This window comes from Rhipicephalus sanguineus, chromosome 7, assembly GCF_013339695.2.
Source record: "Rhipicephalus sanguineus isolate Rsan-2018 chromosome 7, BIME_Rsan_1.4, whole genome shotgun sequence".
Lineage (NCBI taxonomy): Eukaryota > Metazoa > Arthropoda > Arachnida > Ixodida > Ixodidae > Rhipicephalus > Rhipicephalus sanguineus.
Genome location: NC_051182.1, coordinates 94,139,684 through 94,145,352, shown reverse-complemented (window position 1 = coordinate 94,145,352; position 5,669 = coordinate 94,139,684).

Here is a 5,669-nt window from a genome sequence, read left to right as displayed (position 1 = left end):
CATCCGCCGCTGCTGTGGGAGGCAGAGAATTGTTGCCGCCGGGTACATACCGGTAAAATAGGGACAAGCGCACTTCCGGCCTGGTGCTCGGCAGAACGAAATTCATAGTCGCTTGGGAGGGCACCCACCCTGTGTGAAATTGGCGGCATGGGACCGCCAGACCTAAAAATAAGGTCATCCTCTTTTTTTTTCCGTGGGCATAGGAGTAAGAGCAAGAAAAGAAGGACGACTGGGACGCACGGTTAAAGCACATCTACTAAAGCACGTAGCTCTTTTTTTTCTTTTTTTGCAGAAGCAAAACCCGGAACTCTAGTACATTAGAGAAAGATGATGCTCCACTCTATATCGTGCTCTAAGACGCAACCTCCGATCCCCGATCTCCGACGAAACGAGCTCGTAATTTCTGTAGAAGAATACTTCATTAGGCGCAGTGATCATTCAGTTTTCGGCTCTGGGGACTCGTGCTACATACCAGGCGTTGCATTAAAAACTTTTCTACATACAAAATTGTTATTCTCTCTTGCGTGTGCCATTTCTATGCTATTTCGAATAACACACAGAGCGGTCTCTTAAGCACCAGTAATGTCATCTGAGACCTCCACGTGCTAGTTTTATTTATATACATGAAAGATCGATCAGTGCCATGAACTTTTCATTGTAGATTGGATGCCGAATTTGCACAGACATGCAACACTCGTTCAGAATAACGTGTAACAAAGTAGCTCTGAAGTTTCTTGCCACTACTAGTCTGTGGGCAGTGCAACAGGGTCTCGCTTCATTGACCTGTTCCTTTATTTGTTAGCGCCGCTCTCAATAATATCGCGATATGAAATAGAACGATGTGCCGTTTCATACATCACGTTCACGTGTGGCTCATAAGAGCGATATTAAGAGCGTAGGTCCCAATGGTCCGCCCATACAACGACCTATCTATTATTAGAGAGGAATCACGGTGCCGGTAAATGTGTACAAGTGTGTCCCGCAACAAGGTTTCGCTTGTTGCGGGAGACAAGCTACGACAGCATGCGATCAGAGCACACAACAGCGTACAACAGCCCGGGCCCCTAAAGTGCTCCGCACTTAATTTAAAACTATGTAGCATCATCACCATGAATACTTCCTTCTTTGTTTTTATATTTCTCTTGCTTTATGAATTGTTATGATGGTTGGTCGACATGAGAAATAACTCTTGCTTTGGGTATTTCTCCAATTATTCGTTCATTGGAGTCGGCACATTTGGGCACCGGTTTCTGCATAAGAGAATGTAGGCAACCATCAAGATAATGTAACTCGATACATGCTTTAGTGTAGCACATCAAATTGCGCGGACGTAAGCTCGATAGAAAACGATTGTCGGCCTTTCAGACGAAAAAGCCCTGTCTTTCCTGTCTAACCTTTTCAGACAATCCTAGACTGGCACGCCCATTGCGAAAGAGAGTTTTTCATTACCATATACAATGCGTACTAAGCGGAAGCCGGCAATCCCCTGAGACGAAGCGCGTCTTTTTCGCGTAGGTGCAAGGCATCTTACGTGGTAGAAAATTGCATTCCACCCAGATGAAGATTCTGCGATGTCACTGCAAGATTAGAATATTGATGTCTCCGTGCTCCTGGTCGTTTCACAGGTCTTGTATTGGATACCGTTGCGTCTTTGAAGGTGTGACAGTAGTGCTCCTGAGAAAGTTTAACAAAGGTGAAAGGAAACTACTTCCTACAGCAATTCGCTTGTCACGCGGAAAATTTGATCCTTTCTAAGTGTCAAAGTGTGATGAGGGTGAGGCGGGGAGGCAGGGAAAGGAGGGGTTTTACAGGAAAGGTGCACGGAGCGATAGCGAATTTATTGTCCTGACTTTGGTCACACGCATCGAACCATTTCCTCGTGGGTTCCTGACCTGTTTTAAAGGTGCCGTAACTGCCCTTATTCGCAGAATACTGCGGTTTGTCACGTACAAATCTACAAAGTAACAACATTGCTTGAGACTTATGACAAAATGCCATACTGAATAAAGAAAAAAACATGTTTTGTCCATTAAATACTTTGCATTCAATGTTGCGAATATGGCAGCGGATATTATGCAAAGCAAGCATAAATGGTACACCTGGCTTTAGCCTTAGGAGTTATTTTATCTGAGTTCCCTCTACCAAGCTTCCGGTTAAGCACCTCACGCTTAAATATCTCAAATGCGTAGCTAAAAGTCGCAACAAGTCATGATTGGAAGAAACTCTTAAGGCGAAAGCCTTAGATGCATCATTAAACATGATAATTGACCGGAGTCCTGCGTCGACGTCCCACGTCGCCGGCGTCAACATGAGTGATGCAAAAATCGCCATCACGTGATGACGATATCTAATGCCGTAATCATGATGTCCTGTGCTGACGTGTCCCGACGTCACCATGGCGTCACAGATCGCGAAAGTATGAGACGTCATCGTTCCGCCGTCATGATGTCCATGTGCCGTCACATATCGTGACGTCAAATGCTGACGTCATCACATGATATCATTGCTTGGTCAAAAGTGGGCCGATCGCTGAGGCAGTGCAATGCAAGGCGAGGCGCAGAAAGCTTACGAATAGCTTACGGTGCAGAAAGCTCGGACCTTGGATGTATTGCAAAATCACCACGTTAGTTGCAGAAAGGTTTCGAAGAGGGGCACGGGAGGTTCAGTGCATTGCCCTACAAGAAAAACAAGCATATGGCTTTCGCCTTTGAGTGGGCTGAAACGGATGCATAAGGGACCCTTGTGAGCTTTTCTGTCGCAAGCTTGCGCCAGCATTCGAGAGCTTTCGGGCAGAGAGTGTTCGTACAGTGGAAAAATAATAAATTAGGAAATTTGACAAGAATTAAAGCACAAAAAGTGAAGAAAATGCACAAAAGCGAACGTAAAGATGGTTTTCGTGTGGAAGCTGAATGTACTTCTGACGAGGAGTCGAAACACCACGGTATCGCTGCAAGGGTGTCAAGTATTTCGATCACGTGTGTGGGCATAGGAATAAGAGCACGAAAAGAAGGACGACTGGGACGCACGGTTAAAGCAACCACCACCTCTCAAGCTATACACGATCCATACGTCACACTGTTAAACCGCGCCGCTAACTTTCGGCGTAACGCGCTACTCGTTTGGAAAAGAGCAGGGTGCGGATCATGTAAGCTTTCTGGGGGCGTAGATGCGCGCAGCGGGGCCACATTCGCACGCGTGAGTGCTGGTACGTGACTAGACTGCAGGTCCCACATTTATGCCTCCATCTTGACGTCAGCGCCTCACAAACAGGGAGCGCCTCTGTCGCTGTAGAGTGCTGGTTGCGCATTCAGGACTGATGGCTTTCGAATGACGCTTGTCTAGCGGTGGCAGTGCACTCCAAAAACTTTTGTTTGTCGAGCACGTAAACCGAAATGCTATTGGCACGCGGAAATAGCGCAAATCCTTCGTTTACTGCATTTAGCGAGAACCCTGTCTGGCAACGTGCTCTTCCTGCTTAATAGCTTTTTAACGATGGTGAATTTAGAGATATCCATTTCGACTGTGCGTGCTGCCTTGGTGGTTGGAAGATTGAGCGTCCGAACGCTAACTCTACTACTCCGAGGTGTTCTTCTTGGCAGCTCTAGGTATTGTAGCAATTGCAGCAAATTTTAAACATGCAATAATAATCAAAACGCGGTAACTCATGATTGCTCACCTCAAGATTCATTCATTGCAGTCTCCCAGAAGAGCAACCTAATGTCACAGGACAAAGCGAATACATTCATCGTGAGCTCTAATGTTCAATAGCCTCCCGGTTGTCAATTGTATTCCAGTGTTTCCCACTTCTAATGCGGTGCGTCTCAAAATAATGTGATTTTTTGCCGGTAAAATATCACAAATTTCCAGTTATTCTATGGTGTTCGTGCCAATACGCTCCGATAACATAAGCCCTATATGCTAGTTTTTAATCGAATTGATTGGGGTGAGTTGGTCGATGACTCGGACAAATGCAACGCGACATAGGCGAAGACATGAAACACAGATACACGCAGACTCAGTGCTGTAAGTCGGCGCTCATCTGTGTCTATGTCTCCTGTGTTCGTCGAAGTCGGGCTGCATTTGTCCGAGCTTCAATCGAAACCGGGCTAAGAAACGGGAGGAACAGAACCTATCATCTTTTATATGATGAAGTGATACTATCTATATACATTAACGACTATATTATTGCTCAGTTGCCAGTAACTACATCGTTTCAATGTGGGTGGTTGCCACGTCTTGCGGATTGCACCATACTGTTCAAGCAACATGATAAGACCGCACGTCTGATATTCCCACGCATGGTGTATTGTCTTCAAGTCTTCGAGAATGCTGTACTAACATACTACTTCATAAAGACGACCTATTTCTTTGACCGGCGCTTTACGTCTCACCATGAAGCAACTCCGAGCTGTCACGTTGAAGTGGCTGCCTGCTCAAACAGTGGGAATTGAAACTATAAAACATACATGAGATACGCTTCCCACGAGCCTTTGTCCGCTCGCCTTTTCTCTCAGTTTTGGCTATCATCGCCATCCAGGCTGCGACGCGCACCGACCACAATTTCTTTCACCATTCAGTGTACGAATGAATCGCGCATCGGGTTGCCATGACGGCGCGAAATGAGCGAGCGAACCAACTTTCATAATCGGCTTTATTGGTGTGACATAGTAACTGCAAAGCGCTTGAAATGACAAGGACAACATGAATAACGCTTGTGTTGTGTTCTTCCTGTTGTCCTTGTCCTTTCAAGCGCTTTTCAGTTAGTTAGACTAAACGCAAGCTTAAGAGCTGCTCTGTAAGATATCCTTTTTTCGTTCATTCCATACTGTGGCGGAGGTCAGGGTGAATGCGTGAGTGGTAGCAAACACGTTTTTTTTTAATCTTTAAGTAAAGAATTTACACCCTGTAAAGATATTTGAGTGTGCTCAACACCATGCGCGATAGCTTACCGATGGAGAGGGAAGGAAACAGACATAAAAATGGGGGCACATGGCTTTTTTCTGTTTCGTTCCCTTTCCGTCGTGATGTATATATGCTTCCTTTCACTGAAACAAAACTAGATGAGCGCTCTTTGCCTCTAGTTGTCCTGTCCCTTTTCATTTTCACCTATGCGCTGTTAATACCTTCTTAGTGGATCCTTACTAACTCGCCCAAGCTTCGGTTCTTACAAGCTAAACGAAAATAACTATGAAACAAACTCTGTCATGTCTGGTCAGCCTCCCGCCAAATGGAACGTGACACAAAGCTTACCGTAGCCTTCAGTAAAGAGAATACTGACAAGGTAGGCTGCATGTAACAATGATTGTTCGCGGGCCGGTTGGTAGACCTTGAACATGAAACAGCGCGCTTAGACAGGACAGAAAGTGTCTGTGTGCTTCTTGTAACTTTCTGTCCTGTGTAGGCTGCATGATTTTTGTTTTGCTGGTGTAACGCATTCATAGTCGTTGCCTGCATGGTAGAACGCTTTTGTTCACAACTGTGTGCCAACCTTACCACTGAGATTGACATTTCAAGTCGTCCATTCTGCGAAGGGTATTACTCCCGAATATTACTGTCCCATCTAAGTAAGGAAAGCTCTTTCTCGGCACTTGCTTGTCGATTATTTTTATCTCTTCTGTGTTACTGCGAAACCTTCGCGATTGGACAATGCAAGCGTTGTCTATACAGCG